The 17,654-nt window shown below is 38.1% G+C and overlaps 1 protein-coding gene across 3 annotated transcripts in view; it reads left to right on the top strand.

The window, feature by feature from the left end:
* Nucleotides 1–1,183: 1,183 nt before the first annotated feature.
* The window catches only part of LRRC2 (leucine rich repeat containing 2), a 457,557-nt gene continuing 441,086 nt past the window's right edge, over nucleotides 1,184–17,654 (top strand). For all 3 annotated transcript variants that reach the window (XM_072150807.1, XM_072150808.1, XM_072150809.1), the window contains exon 1: nucleotides 1,184–1,311. The gene's annotated coding sequence lies outside the window, so the exon portion shown is untranslated. The remainder of the gene's footprint in view (nucleotides 1,312–17,654) is intronic.

Raw genomic sequence — 17,654 nt, 5'->3', positions numbered from 1 at the left:
GCATACCGTTATTATCTATAATTGCTAGCTGGTTCCTTTTCAAAAAGGCTTCTTAAAGGTGTAATCCCACTTCAGCAAATTAATGTTATTGTTTGTATGGTAAAAATAATACAATTCTCCAGTATACGTTCTATATCAATGCCTCGCAGTTTTCTAGATCTCAGTTTGCTATCATTCTACAAAAAACTTCTATGTTACTTCTAATGGACATAAATCTGACCATGGTCACACAGGTGCGCGGCTTGTTAGTATCACAGAGAGTAATCAGAGATGTGTGATATAACAAGCCGTGCACCTGTGTGACCATGGTCAGATTTCTGTCCACTGGAAGTAACCATAGAAGCTTTCTATAGAATGATAGCAAACAGTAAGGAATTGATACAGAAAGTATATTGGGAACTTGTATAACTTTTTATTGTTCAAGCGATAGCAATTAATTGTCGAATTGGGAATACCCCTTTAAGACTGATGCAGGTTAGGGGTTAATTGGGTGAGTTTCCTTTAAAGAAGTGAGGAGTAAGTAAGAGTGATGGGATCTAGAAAGCCCATGCAAACTGTGGTCGACATTTATTTTAAAAAATGGCATACAAGCCCTGAAATAAGAGCATCACCAGGAATTGTGAATATTTCCCCCTTTATACCACTTGCATACCAAGTGGGCATGGAGGGGTGTGAAGGAGGGGTATCCACCCCAGTGGCGGTGTGTGTATTTTATCATACGCCGGCACACAATGTGCTCACGTACAATACATTCCCCTTTATGACCAGTTTAAAGGTCATATCTCCATTTTCATTTATAACAGAACTTTCTATCAGTACCAAGGAAAAGCAGGTAAATACTCCACTAACACATTTTAATAGTTGGATAAAAATGCAGCCGAATTACATGATATATTAAAGTAAGAATAGTTATCATACAATATTCCATTATAATACATGATGTACATTAGCAACATAGGCTGCAGTAAAATGTCATGTAGTAGTTTTAATTTTCATTTCCAGATTCTCCTCATGTAAGATATATTCTTTCTTAGCTGCATACCTTAAAGTCATGTTGATTTATAAGCCTGAGATTTTTTATCATACACAAGGCCCTGGCACTTGGGCTTCCAGAGATCATGTTATCAGCTTACAAATATAGAATATTAGTACATCTAAAAGGCTAGTCACGCTGTGAGGTTTGACCTGGCTGACTGTGAGTTATGCTTCAGCTATTGCATCTGCTGCTGTAAACAAGAGAGCGGACTATCTGTAGCGTGCAGTGTATAGAGAAGGACCCATCATCTCAACTTGTGGCCTCCGTTGTGTATTGTAAGTGAGCCGTGTGTGGGGAGGACGTTATTAAAAGGCAGCTCTTTGGAAAGGTTATATTCCCTTATAATGTAATGTCCATGAGTCGCTTAAAGCAAATGTTATGTCTGTCAGATGGGGGATCATATTTTACTGCATTCATTCATCTATTATTGTTGGCTTTAGATGGTTCACTTGTCACTTTGCGGTTGCAGTAGAGCTGAACGTGTCATTTCAGTGTGTGTTAGCTGTGTTAATATATTTTTTTCTTCCTGTAGTAAGATGTAAAACACGGGTATCCAAGTCATTTGTGCATAGGGACAGTCTACTAGGCTTGGTTCTGCTAAAGTTTCATTTTAAAATCAAAAATTATACTTATGTTTAGTGAAACTGAATCAATTTCTATTCCAGCTCTCAAAACATCTGCTGAAATTTTCAGCTGATCCTCCTAGTAACAATCCCCTCTGTACAGTTGCTCTGTATTGCATGGCTAGTCATAGCTAGAATGACAGCTGTCTGGTCGGAAACGCATGGAGAAAGACTTGGCTAATATTTCATGACAAATAATTGTGCTCCATTCTATTATAAACCCATGTTTCTAATTTGTACAATTCATTTCTGTCAGTATTAAAAATAGTTATAATCTAATGTATTTATATTAGCCATGTAGCATTGTATATCTGAAAATCATTTTGAGGAAATCTGCTTATACAGGCAGTCCCCTACTCAAGGACACCTGACTTACAGACAACCCATAGTTACAGACAGACCCCTGTGACCTCTGGTGAAGCTCTCTGAATGCTTTACTTTAGTCCCAGACTGCAATGATCAGCTGTAAAGTGTCTGTAATGAAGCTTTATTACAGCAAAAAATGTTTAACCCTTTCACGACCCGTGACGTAATAGCACGTCACGGGTCGGCCGCGGGTGCATGGAGAGGGCTCACGCGCTGAGCCCTCTCCATAGCCGGTAAGTCTTTGCTGCATATTGCAGCAAAGGCTTACCGGTAACACCCGCGATCGGTGCTAGCACCGATCGCGGGTGTTTTCACCTCGATCACCGCCGGCAATGCCGCCGGCGGCTTCAAAAGGATGGCGGCGCGTGGGCGCCGCCGTCTTTTCGAGGATCGCCACTCCCCGTGACGTCATCGGGGAGCGGCGATCCGTCGCCATGGTAACCTCGGGTCTCGCGAAGACCCGGGGCTACTTCTGGTTAACCCATGCATTACAATGTGCTATCAGCACATTGTAATGTATGAGTAGTAAAATCCCCATATACTGCCATACTGTAGTATGGCAGTATATGATAGGATCGTGCAGACCCCCTAGGGTTAAAGTACCCTAGGGAGTCTGAAAAGTACTAAAAATAAAAATAAAAAAAAGTTAAAAAAAAAAATTATAATAAAAAACCCTAAAAACTTAAATCGCCCCCCTTTCCCTAGAACTGATATAAATATAAATAAACAGTAAAAATCATAAACACATTAGGTATCGCCGAAAATGCCCGATCTATCAAAATATGATAATGGTTTTTCACTGCGTTTAATCCCGTAACGGAAAATCGCGCCCAAATTCGAAAATGGCACTTTTTTTGTCATTTAAAAAAATTAAAAAATTCTATAAAAAGTGATCACAAGGTCGAACAGTCCTAAAATTGATAATATTGTAAACGTCATCAAAATCCGCAAAAAACGACACCACCCACAGCTCAGTACACCAAAGTATAAAAAAGTTATTAGCGCCAGAAGATGGCAAAATCCCAAAAAAAATTTTTGTACAGGAGGTTTTAATTTTTTTAAATGTATGAAAACATTATAAAACCTATACAAATTTGGTATCCCCGTAATCGTACCGACCCAAAGAATAAAGTAGACATGTCATTTGGGGCGCACAGTGAAATCCGTAAGATCCAAGCCCACAAGAAGGCGGCACAAATGCGTTTTTTTACCAATTTCACTGCATTTGGAATTTTTTTCCCGCTTCCTAGTACACGGCATGGAATATTCAATACCATCTCTATGAAGTGCAATTTGTTACGCAGAAAATAAGCCGTCACACAGCTCTGTACATGGAAAAATAAAAAAGTTATGGATTTTTGATCATGGGGAGTAAAAAATGAAAATGAAAAAACAAAAAAGGGCCAGGTCCTGAAAGGGTTAAACTCCAATTGTCACTGGGGCCAAAATTTTTTTTGTCTGGATCTACAATGATAAAATATACAGTTTCAACTTACATACAAATTCAACTTAAGAACAAACCTCCGGACCCTATCTTGTACGTAACCTGGGGACTGCCTGTAGCACACATGGTACCACACATTTTCTACGCCAGGTCCATGCTTCAACTACTGGAACTTGCCACGTGATCATGCTCTGTTCTCCTGATTGGCTGAGGTACTCACTGAAAGATGGTGATTGTCACATAGGGGGGCATCTATCAGTGCTCCTGGGGGGGGGGGCGTGGTGTTTATCATACGCCAATGTTCATGCATTGGCGTATGATAATTTCCCCACATAGTATTTCTGGTTCCAGTTTAGTAAACCTGGGTCCTTCTCATAAAATGTAACAAAACATTAAATATTCTGCATTGGACTGTTTAAATGTAATTTATCTTGCAAAAGAATATTTTTCAAGTTTAAAGAAAATCTACCATCAATCTCAAACCAGGGTAAACCAGGGACACTAACTCACAGTCACACTGTCTCACCCTCCTCCTCCGCCCCCCCCCTCCCTCTGCCTGATGTAATCTCACTGCAGCAAAGGAAGTTTCAGAACGCAGTGGGAGCGGGAAGTGCTCCTTGCACACTATAGCATCCTGTGAATTTGCAGCACAGAAGGACTCTAGTAACACACCTAGGAGCCCTTCAGGCTTTAGAACTTGGCTCCATAACTACTGAGCCTCTGTAGAACAGAGTCAGAGGAGTCAGTGATGGGTCACGCTATATATTTTTTATTTTCCAGACCCCTGGGTTCATAGAATATAAAAAAATGATTCCAGAAGTTCCCATTTTAAAGAAATCTACCATCAAGCATAATAAATGTGGGTCATTTACTCCTAGATCCAGGCACTGTGGCTTTGGAGTGTTATTATAGGATCCTATAATAAAAATAAGTTAGTATTTTTCTATTTATACTAGTTGGTATTGATTCAATCACATATCTCATGTGGTTTTCCTTTTGTAGTATACACTATATGGATGTGTGGCTTGAAACACATTGTTTCCAGAATTATGGTGGTGAATGTAATGTTTGCTTAGAAATGTTCTTGGAACTTTAATTTATCCAGTAGTCTACTAATTAAATCCGCTATTTGTACTCCAGAGTTGTTCTTTTAAGAGGCAAAGCTTTGTAGTCAACCGGTCATCCATCCTGAAAAATCTAAACAAAAATACTCCCTCTTTCTTCTTTCCAAGCCTGTCTACTTTATATGTAGTATTTCTACTGTTCTTTCCATATTTATTCCTACACCCAAAAAACCCCAGCCCAAATGTTCTCTGTAAGCTAGGAATACAAAAATACAGATTTATTTTAAATTTAGGCACAATAATATTTAAGAGAAATAACTATATTTTTTATTTGGATTGTTAATGGTCATTTTCAATTGACTTGTACTTATAATTATAAATACAAGTCTACTATACAGAAAGGGCACTACATAGACACTGCTCATACCATTCTGTGCAATGACTTGTCAGACATTTCATTTTCCAATCAACAACTACCAATATAAAGTTATTGTATTTACAGAAGGCTGATATTTTTTTCACTATTATATATGCATTATTAATTTTATTTTTAATACTTAATTTTTTTTAATTACTAATGCTTTTACTAATCTTTATAGTTACTTTATTACTAATACATTAATTACTGATACTTTTACTAATACTTATGCTGTTCTTAGTTGAAATTATTAAAAATACATTTATAAAAATGTAACACTATGCTCTGTATACATAGAAAAAATGGTCCATTACTGATCATAGTAATTGCCTTTTCACTGAGGGGAGATGCAGGGAGTATAGAATGGTTAAAACTTAACCTTTATTAGATTATTAAAATATTCAAAAAATGATATTGAAGATATATAGATAGTGTAACCACAGTGTAAACCTGACACCATTGAGTGTACAGAACAGGTGAAATTTGAAAACCCCAGACTGCAGGTAAATGATCACTGTTAAAGTTTGGGACCAGTTAAATATGCAGAGGAGGCTGTAAAATTGTGGATAATATGGGTAGTCTGAGCTGCCAACCTTACAGTCCATTGTTGGTTTCACATGTGGACTGTATTGTGCTGCGTCCCGATGACATGTGGTAACATGACCAGAGGTCAGTCCCGGCCTCCGGCCTTCCATTGGATGTATCATCTATGACTCGTTCTGGGGCGGGCCTAGTGCGGAGGGGTATGTTACCCCGGCCCGTTCCCTTTGGTTGACGGCCACCATGTGAGGACAGAGGAGGACGTGGTGTAAGCGTTATATATCCGGCATTCCCCGCGGGCGCTTGCAGCTGTCATCAATGCGGGGAGACGCTGTATCGGTGTTTAAATAGACTGACCGAACATGAATTTTCTAAGTCTAGTCTACTATTAACTTTGTGCATCATGATCCCTCATGAATGTATTCAGGAAACGTGTCGGATCAAATAAATATTCTATAGGAGAGTGAGTGGTGGATAGTTAGTTTTTCAGAGCAGCACAATACAGTCCACATGTGAAACCAACAATGGACTGTTAGTTTGGTAGCTCAGACTACCCATATTATCCACAATTTTACAGCCTCCTCTGCATATTCAACTGGTCCCAGACTTGAACAGTGATCATTTACCTGCAGTCTGGGGTTTTTAAATTTCACCTGTTCTGCACACTCAATGGTGTCAGGTTTACACTGTGGTTACACTATCTATGTATCTTCAATATCATTTTTTGAATATTTTAATAATCTAATAAAGGTTAAGTTTTAACCATTCTATACTCCCTGCATCTCCCCTCAGTGAAAAGTGTTCTTCAATAGGGAGGTTTACAACTATATATCTATTTTCAGTGAAAGTCATAGTAATTGCCACCAGCTACTTCTGTGCAGTATATCTTTAAAGTTTATATGGCTAACTTCCCAAAAGTTATTAGGGTCTGGCATTCAGGATGTCTTCCCAGTCCCTTGACATTTCCCATTGCACAGATTAAGACTAGACATATGTCTAGTACTTCTTACAACATTCTCTAATATTCTCTATTATAGCTAGCAGTCCCATTGACAGGGAATAGAATATGAGGGCACATGCTTTTTCACACCATTCACCATTTACCAAGCTTCTTTCTTAAAAGTTAAGAAAGAAGTTTGTTAAAGATTGTTGTACAATTGGAGGATTTAACAGTTTCATTGTATACTGGTTATTTGGCTATAACCAATTCCCTGAGTCACATAGAGCAGCTGTGCAAAATTTGGCAACGGTACAGATTCCTTTAGTGGACATACATACATACATACATACATACATACATACCCATATACCCAGCTTTATATATTAGATATATTAAAAAAAAAATTGCTGGTGATTTTTATTGTTTCCTTTCTTTTATTAATCATACAGCACCAATAATGTCTTCTTCTGTATTCTATGGGTCATCTAACGGCCATATCTATATATTAATATTTTTTAAGTTTTAATAATTTTGCTGTATTAAAAACTATTTGGGGAAAAAATAATTTGTTTTTTAACACCAGTTTTTGAAAGCCATAGCATATTTTCTATCAACAGAACGGGTTGAGAGCTTATTTTTGTGCGTGTTGAGATATACTATCTACACATATGGCTGATACCAATGGCAATCCTGAGGAATCTGAATTGATCAGAATCTGAACTACCATGCAAAAAGACCAGGAATCACTAATGACAGCACACAGGAGGAGATGAAGGTGCCACATCTTTATTAACAGATTTACTCTGCCTTCTCTCAGTTTTCTGAAGGAGAACTGAGAGTCCAATCTCTGCCTGGTTTTTAGCTTTTCCACCCCACAAGCCACTATCGGTTACATTTTTTGCAACCACACCTGAGATTTCTTTGGACAATCTATCATAGTGTGATAAATAACCGGGCTAATCCACATTCCTGAACTTTGGAGGACCTTAGGTTGCATCCCAATAGTGCACCTTGATTTATACCCATCTGTAGATTAAAGTTTTAGGATTCTCTCCAGCAGAGCACTTTGTGTTAAGATACAATTTCAATTTCCCTTTAAGGACTTTAGTATAGGGGATATATGACTGATTTAAGAGTTCTGCCTGCTGAGACCCCTGAGACCAACAGATTCGGGGACTAAAACTACCCCTAAGTTCCACTATTGCCAACTTCTACATTGCACTTAGATTGTGTTAATAGCATTGTGCCAGTCATGGGCATTGGTGAGTCTGTGACCACCTGAAGTCACACCACTTTATAGATGCTGGCAATTGGACTTGTGGACAGCCCCATTTTTAAGATCTGCTTTTACTTATTTTGAGATAGTAAATGTGCCTCAATGTCATTAAAAACAACTAAACGTCGGGGGCAGTTTTCTGTCGGACTTTGCAAGTTTTTTCTAGTGCAAACCGCTTGCACAGGTATTTAAGAACGGTCTGCACCACAAATGTGTCGCATATGACCCTTTGTGGTGCAGCCGCACTAGACATCATGCAACACAAATTAGGCAATCCGGTGCTCAGACTGAGTGTGTGCCAAATTTAACATGCAATTTCTGAAAGAAGTGTGTTGCACGCCCCATGTTAAAGGTGTCAGGGGGCGCCAGATTCATTCTGCACACCACACAGGTAAACTGCATTTAGTAAATGTGCCCCATTCTACTTCATGTTATATGTGGATTTTTGTAAAATCTATACAAAGAGAACACCTCAATTAGTCTATAAACAAGATAAGTAATATGATGTGCTCTGTAAGAGACCCAAATGCCAAACAGGTGAAAGAAAATAACAAATTTCCAGCACTAATAAAAACTAAGGAGATTATACCAGAAATAAGTTCTTTATGAAAAATGCAGAACAGTTTACAATTGTTCTGGTGCAAATATTCATCTATTCAGATGTCCTTTTTTTTGCACATTCCAAATTTACAATTTTGGAAGGGATTTTACACATTTTCCAATAAACCTCCCATATCATTTTTTTAAAGCCCAAGTTAAAGTTCTAAAGGGACTGTAAAATGAATACCATGTAGTGGGTTATATGTTTTAGAATACCATGTTGCTTTTGCAGTGCCATGTGTTAGCAGTAAATTAAAATTCCACAAGATATCTTAATTTGGAAGTCACACCCCTCGAGAGATGTAGTGAACATTTCCACCCCATTGGTTTTGTGAAGATATAAGGTGATGGCGAAACTTTTGGAGACAGTGCCCAAACTACAACCAAAACCCACTTGTATGTCGCAAAGTGCCATCCTGACAATTTAAGCAGTAACTTACTGATCCCTGCTGTATCACAGGTTTTTATCGTGTAGGTGTCCTGAGTTCACCAATACAATAGAAAGATGATGGAGAAATTTAGATTGTAGCTTCATTCCAGGGTCCCCTGAAGAGGAAGAATCAGGAGACCCAGAGCAGGAGCCCAAATGACAATCCATCTCTATCCACACCTTCTCTCTCCTCCTGTAGTCCTGGCAGCCAAGGATGTTGCTTTAAAATAGCGCTGAGCATGGTACATCCTTGGCTGTCTTGGACCACAGGAGGAAGCCCTGAGTATCTGGCAAACTGTGTTTCTGTGAAGGCCTGGGTGCCCACAGAAAGGGCCATAGGTTAGCCACCTCTGCCCTAACAAACCTTAATGTGGGGGTATAATGGGGAATGGGTTTTCAACTGTTTAAAGATAAATTCTATGCATTTTTGACATTCCTCTGTGAAATGGGGATTTGATGGCTTTTTTTGTCAATTAATACATTACACAACACATTTTGTTTTGCAGTATATTTATTTTGGAATAATATATCATTTCTATTATAACCAATTACAATTTATCTTTTATAGGAGACTAGCTGTAGCTCCCGGCATTGCCCTGGATAGTAAATAACTGCTCTTAGCTATAACAAAATAGAATGGGTTGACAAAAAATATTTTATATGTATCTATTGACTGTCTCAGACGGTCTCTGGCTGGCTCTGTTACTGACCTTCTTGTTACTGACACTGTCGTCTCTGGCAGTCTCTTTCAGTAACTGTTTGTCTCTGGCAGTCTCTTTCAGTGACTGTCTGTCTCTGGCACTCTCATTCCATTGACTGTCTGTCTTGGGCACTCTCATTACAGTGACTGTCTGTCTTGGGCACTCTCATTACAGTGACTGTCTGTCTTGGACACTCTCATTACAGTGACTGTCTTTCTCTGCACTCTCATTCCAGTGACAGTCTCAGGCACTCTCATTCCAGTGACTGTCTGTCTCGGGCACTCTCATTCCAGTGAATTTCTGTCTCGGGCACTCTCATTCCAGTGACTGTTTGCCTTGTGCACCCTCATTACAGAGACTTTCTGTCTCGGGCACTCTAATTCCAGTGACTGTCTCTTTCTCCAACTCTCATTTTGTCTTTGGAGGGATATATCAGAAGTGTCTGAGAGCAGAACTGCTCTAGTTGCCCATGGCAACCAATCAGAACTCAAGTTTCATTTTTGCACTGCTGTTTATAAAATTGTAGCTGATCTCTAATTGGTTTCCATGGACAACTGGAACAGTTTTACCTGAGACACTTCATTATCAATTTCCCCCTATCTCTCTATCCATTTCCATGTTACCTAACACATAAGTTTCTTATACTCATTGCCTACAGTAACCAATCACAACTCAGAGCTCATATAAATGACCTGTGGCAGAGCAGAAACTAATCACGGCTCAGCTTCCAACTGCCACAGCAGCAGTAGACAATGGCTTCTGTATATGGCATCTATTAAGGGGATTTTGCAAAGCATGGGGTGAAAATTTCAGGTCAAAACCTATTCTATGACTACAACCTATTCCCTGAGTCACAGAGAGCAGCTGTGCAAAATTTGCAACGGTACAGATTCCTTTAGTGGACATACATACATACATACCCATATACTCAGCTTTATATATTAAATATATTTAAAAAAAATGGTGGTGATTTTTATAGTTTCATTTCTTTTATTAATCATACAACACCAATAATGTCTTACCTGTATTCTATAGGTCATCTTATGGCCATATCTATATATTAATATTTTTTAAGTTTTAATAATTTTGCTGTATTAAAAACTATTTGGGGAAAAAATAATTTGCTTTTTAACACCATTTTTTGAAAGCTATAGCATATTTTCTGTCAACAGAACGGGTTGAGAGCTTACTTTTGTGTGTGTTGAGATATACTCTTTATTGGTAACATTTTAAGGTACATACTATCTACACATATGGCTGATGCCAATGGCAAGCCTGAGAAATCTGAATTGATCTGAATCTGAACTGCCATGCAAACAGACCAGGAATCACTAATGACAGCACACAGGAGGTGATGAAGGGGCCACAACTTTATTAACAAAAAGGGGCATATTTACTCTGCCTTCTCTGAGTTTTCTAAAGGAGAAGGTAATTAAAAAGTCCCATCTCTGTCTGGTTTGAGCTTTTCCACCCCATAAGCCACTAAAGGTGTGACGAGGAGGAAAGTGGGGTGGGCAGGTACGGGACTGACCTAGCCCACACCGCAGGAGACTATAGCAGGTTAGACCTAGTCTAAACTGGACTGACCTGCCATACCATATAGTATATCCAGCAAACCGTGGTCCGGTAGGGGGGAAGGGGATATCAAGACTGCCGTTCAAAATGCCTTACAAAAAATGTCTTAATGTCTTACAAAAAATCCCCTCCATATGTTTAATTTGGTAATTTGGCACTATAACATTAATAAAGAAAAACATAAAAAGGGTAAGGTGTGGTACTATAACCCTGAAAGAAAAAGACCACCACAACTGCAGAAAATAAATAACTACTCATGGAAAAAACAGCTAAAATCTGTTTTGTTCCTTTTTTGTAAGTCAGTTAATAACCAACAAAACAAATTTAGAAAATTCTGTTCATCTCTAATTTGTACAATATACAATTATAATTAAACAGAAAAGTTATATGCCAATCTGGAGTACATTCTTTAAATAAAGGGCCTTCTATCTTTTTCTACATGTACGGACCTGATAACAAGTGTAAAACAGGACGTGAGCTATAAGCACATTAATTAGCCTCTCTCTGAAGTACCAGGGACACAAGTCATTGTATATTAGCATTGCCACACTCTCCTTTCAGCATTGCTAATGGAAAATCAATTAAAGTAAATTCATTTGTTTTCACTTCATGGAGGCATCATTACTAGTGATTATCATTATAATAACACATTTACAAGTCATTGTAACAATGGCTGCTTAGTGATGACTGGATCAGGCAGAACCTGAGTTTTACAGAATGATAGAAGAAAGGAATATTTCATGTAACACTAATTAGTTAAGATGTAAGATAAAGAATTTAGTGACTGTGGGATATTATCTGCCTTCTGAATAGGGCTTTGGCTAATAGAAAGGATTCATTAATGAATGGAAGCATTATCTCTCCACACTTTATGTTTGTTGCATATTATGAGCATTTAACAAGCTTTAGAAAAGGTGGAATGTATTCTAGCAATAGCTTCATAAAAACTGAAAATCCTGCATCACGTCTTTTCCACCTACATTTTTTTTTCTCCAGGTTTATTTATTCAAGGCGCATTGTTTTCAAGAAGAGCCCTGAGATTAGTCTTTGCTTTCCGAGCATATCTTGTTAATATATGATTCCTTGGTTAATTGCAAAAGTGAATTGAATGATAATAAAAAGCCTAGATTAAAGGTCATTGGTGTCAGAATGTCCGATGGGTGTTTATATTTATTGGCGCAGTGGTAGCCGTGATTTGTTTTCCGGAAGTATAATCCATAAGACTGTGCAAAAAAAAATAGTATATAAGCCATAAGTTGTGTGTTCTTCTCCTTGAAGGAAGTATATGATGATATTGGTTTATAATGAATGCTTACTGATTAAAATCTGATGTTGATATATTCAATGATCAACAACATGGAAGTGCCCTCACGTACAACAAATGACCAATATTCTGTAAAGTGACTTTTCTAAGGTTGCATGCAACATTGTTTCTTGTAAAAGTATTAGAAATGTTCTCCATTATTTCCTAAGATGCTTTAAATATATACATTCCTTACATTCTTTGGCACATACCTTATATAATATCTGCTCTAAGCACATTTGACATTTGTATATCAAAAGTATGCTCTCATAATCAACCATCAATGGTTCCAGTGTTAAACATACAGTGAAAGTCAGTCAAAATGATAAGATTAATAAAAAAATAATTTGCGTGCATCCAGCCTAAGGAGAGAAAGGTTTGGGTACACATGAACATAGCTGAAGAGGTTTTCCCAAGTGGTTATACAACCAAGGGGTTTTAAGTTTCTGGGTAATCAATTAAATGTATTTTGTTATTTACAACATAACATATTGACCTCAGGGTTTGGATAGCCAAGCCCCCCCCCCCAATAGAGAACAGGCTCAACAGAACTTCAAATCCAATAGTCCCAGAATTCAAACCAATGCATGATCAGATATTTAGCCCTAATCTGTGTATAGGGAAAAATATTAAATGGGAAACCATTGAAAGTTTAAGGAGTAATTTATTATCTTTGGGTGTAGTGCTGCACTCTTAACTTTAACCCTCTCGGAGCTAAAACAACGGTCCAGGACTGATCCAGAAGTCCCAATGTTAAAATATAAAGAGATAGAAATAAAAATTTATAGATTTCTTATCTGACCGAAGCTCCAGACGTTCACAGAGGTTTTCACTCCAAACATTCACAATAATTGTTCTCGTTTGTCCTCCGTTCTGCTCACAGCACAAATCCACAGATTCTCCAGATAAGAGTAGCCCACTGTTCAGACCCACGTGGGTGCAGTTTTCGTTCCTTCTATTGTTACCACCGTTCACCACAGCGGAACCACTAGAAGAAACACGCACTCCAATCAATACTACTCACAAACGTTTAGTAAAAATGTGAATATCTATAGAAAGGACACCACCCTCACATGACTGCACGACCATGGGTTTCGCCGACACGGCTTCTTCCGTGGAAAGAGAATGTTGAAATAACATAGTAGTGCTCAGATACACAGTATAGCAAAAGTAAAAGCAAGCTTTATTTTCTCTGTACTGATAATTTCTGGCTTTGGCTCATTCTGAGAACCATGTTCCCATTGCAATGTAGCTGCTCTATTGATGTCAATGCAAAGCAGCTAGGTTTACTCAATGTGCTCCATTTTGCCAAAAGCTGGGGGTCCCAGCAGTCAAACCTCCCAATGATCAGAATTGTATCCCTGCCCTGTGTATAGGAGATAATGCTCTAATGGGAAACCATTTAAAGTATAGGGCGTTGTTAATTCTTTTGTTTTTATATTTTAAAAATCTTGAAAAATCAAGAATTTACAAAAGAATGCAATTGTTTTAAGAAGATAAAATCACATCAAATTTGTTGAACATTCAGTCTTTTCTCTGAATTAGAAATATCTTTAGTATTCCTGCAAATCTCATTTTGCTTCACATCTAGAGATGAGTGGACTTGATGACCATGGTCAGGTTCGGCGTTTGGGTTCAGCTGTCAAACCCAGATGTATTGACGGTCGAATCGCCAATCTGCCAAAGGAAATCCCCTAGCAACTAGCCATGGCTATGATTGGCCAGGGGGATTTGACAGCCAATTTGAAAACGGACAGAACTGGGTTAAATCCAAGATGGCGGTGAAGGAGAGAATCAAATGGAAAGAGAATGTTCAAATAACATAGTAGTGGTCAGATACACAGTATAGCAAAAGTAAAAGCAAGCAGAAATGAGACAAAAGTGTCAGGAGACTAGTAAAATTAAATAATAGAACTGGGCAGATATATAAACGAGTTTGTGGACTTGCACAAGCACTTCAATAAATGTGGGCAAACTTTAGTAGGCAGAATAGACAAAGGTTCAGAGTCTTGTAAAGCACAGACACCAACAGTGAGGGACTTGATGTCTTTGGCCCCTGAGTCAACAATGACTTTATCAGACAAATAATAATCAGATTATTAGATTAATAGTAATCTTTATTTATAGAGCGCCATCGAATTCAAATAGACATGTGACCTCATCTGAGACAACCTCCTTGATTATCACTTAGGTGCTGATGCTTCTTCAACTGAGGTTTGCTAAGTCTGGACTGGATAAAGCACAGGACATTCCTCTTCTGAGGATCTTTGCATTGTTAAGGTGACCTGGCACCCTTCTACTTGCATGGGTTCATATGACTCTACTTTTGTAATAACAGGAGTGGAAGGAGCAGAAGAGGAAGACTGATCCACGATAGATAAAATGGGTACAGGCCCTAAACTCCCCCACAACTCCCCCAGCTAACAGGCCTCACAAACCCTATTGGTTAGGAACTTCTGGTTGACAATCCCTACACTGACTGAGTGCACAGGAAAGATGAGCAGACACAGAGGGACAAACAACAAATAACAGACAGACAATCAAAGTCAGACAGAACTATGTCAAATCCATGTTGGCGGGGAGGCACATAATCAGATAGAAAGACAATGGTCAAAATAATATAGCAGAGGTAAGATCCATAGTATAGCAGAGCAAAAGCAAGCAGAAATAGGATAAATGCATCAGGAGACTAGTCAAATCAGAAAGTTGTAATGGCACTGGACAGATATATAAAAGAATTCCTGGACTCCCCCCAGCAGCTGACTGGATCAGCCATCTATCACTTAAGTTACAGGTGAAACACAACTGAGTTCTAAAATCACAGCAGCCAGCTTTGCTATTCAAAAGACTGTAAGGCAGTTTTCAACCAAGGCTTCTAGCAAACATCCCTGGGTGTGGCCTAAACTCAGAGCACTAGAGCAAGCATTAGCAGGTTCTGACAGAAGGGTAATGTCCATGGGTAAAGGCTAAGAAGGCTATACACTTTCAATATTTGACAGCTGAAGATATGTTTTATGTGGAAAAGTAAGTACACTTCTGTTGTCTTAGATGCTTGTGTTTTAAAAGATCTTTTATTCCTCAACATGTTCCATTGAGTTTGAACATTGCACTACATTGAGATAAACAGTTAGTCAGACTGACATCAGTGGGCACTGCTAACATTAATCTCAGTCTTTCAGCATAAATTTAACTTCAGTTGTAGCTTGGAGTGACAGATTTTAGTAGTATAAACTAAAGCATATTATTTAAGATGACAAGGTGCTATAAAACAGGTTCAAGCAGGCATGTAGACAGGTACTAGGAATGAAGAAGAGACTTCTCATGTTGTGTGCATGAAAGTATAAATGTACAGTGATAAGAGTAAATGTCAGAGTTTTCATTGTTTTGTATGTGCAGTAATATTTTGGAAATTATTAATGACCAGTGCATATTCTTTATTGATTTCATTATGCTCATAATAAATTGCTAACATGGTCTAGATAAATGCAAAAGATATGATACATGTGACAAATTGGGGCAGCAGGGGGCTATGGTAGGTCATTTGAGATGAAAACAGACCTTATAGGAAATCTACAATCAAATCCAATAATGTAGTTCCTTTGGTGTGAGATGGACCATAACTCCATAACTGCCCCTATTCAACATTTTATGGCTCTTTGTCTCCTGTTTGAAAATGTGGGGGGGGGATGCATGGAGACGGTTCAACTGCAGAGGTCCTTTGAAGCTACCCCTCCTGGAGTGATCGTAGTCAACCTAGCTCAATTGGGCTACTTAAGCTGAGGTTGGGGGAAAGTGGGGAACTTGAGTAGGATAAGGCTCCTCTCCCTCTGGTCACATTTATCACACCAAGGGATTCTCCAGAGGAAACATTAATACAAAGGATTCCCTGCCCAAAGTGTTGGGTTAGCGGCACAGTAGGGAGCATGTCATTAATATCACCAGCTTTAAATTATTCAATTAAATCATTTTTGCCCAAGCCAGGATTTGAACTCGCATCCTCCACACTCTACCATGAAATTAGAGAGACAACACCTCTGTCCACGAGACTCAATGGTGGGATTTTAGGTATCTAAGAGCTTCACTACAGCCTCTATAGAGTTACACTGTGAAACATGTGCTGGTATATAAAGATGGATCTTCTTAGAGATCGCTCTTTATATCACTACATTATTATTGTTTTTAAAGCATATAATGCAGTTAAATTATATAAATAAAAATATATAAGGCAAAAAGATAAAAGCTCATTTAGACGGGCGTGTCTGCTGCGCATCTGCAAAAAATGCGGACATGATGTCAGTGTTCAGTCCTAATTCTATGTGTATTTTTCCACGTCCGTACTCCATCTGCAAAAAAATCTGATGGGTTTCTAATCTACATCTTGCCCTGCCCAATTAGTTGCCTAGCAACATTTGAGAAAAAACAGATGTCATGCATGTCCATTTTTTGTGGATTCAATGACTTCTATGGATGTACGTGGTCCACATCCGAGACAAAATAATGCATGCTGCAATTTTTTTCTCACTGTCTGCATATGCTTAAAAAAATGGGACATGAAAACAGACCCACAGGAAACAATGGGTCTCTATGCTATCTACACAAAAAAGGATAGCACACAGACATCAAAAATGCCCATCTAAATGAACACTAAATTATACTAACATTACCTTTACAATACATATAATAAACAGTCTAGAAAAAATTGACCATTACTGATCACATGTGTTTCAATGGAAATGCATATGTGATTAGGCTGATCCCCACCCCCAGAGGTTTGCATTGCATTTCTATTCTCAATGTTAACGCCCCTTTTGTGACTGCACTCTTAACATTCAGATAATACTTTTTTCTTTTATTGACAGTATCATATTGGTATTGAGTATGGTGATACTTGTCTCACACTCAAAATTCTGGTATTGGTGCAACCGTAGACCACAGTAATAAATACTGAAGACAATTATATTGTAAGTTCTGTTTTCCAGTCCCATAGATGGTGTTCTAACTAATTTGTGAGGACATCTCAATGACATATTTTTTTCCAGTCTTATAGAAATTGGTAGTAATGACAGTTTAGAAACCATTGTATGATATGTAAAAGTCTGTAGCAAAATGATAATTTCTTTAGAAGGAACAAATGTTAACTACTTTTGCTAATTTGATACATACTCAGCAGAAAGTGCACAACTAGTAGAATAGAATAATACCATAACTAAAGGGGTTTTTTTCCATCCTCTTTGTTTAGTTAACTTCAAAAATAATCCTATGTAAGAGCTCATATATTCCTGTTTATTTCACCACTAATGGATTGTAAGTTTTAGGGAACAAATACATGTACTACACT

Source organism: Engystomops pustulosus, chromosome 1 (assembly GCF_040894005.1).
Source record: "Engystomops pustulosus chromosome 1, aEngPut4.maternal, whole genome shotgun sequence".
Lineage (NCBI taxonomy): Eukaryota > Metazoa > Chordata > Amphibia > Anura > Leptodactylidae > Engystomops > Engystomops pustulosus.
The sequence above is the reverse complement of the archived record's forward strand: the minus strand, read 5'-3'. Positions and strand labels throughout refer to the sequence as shown.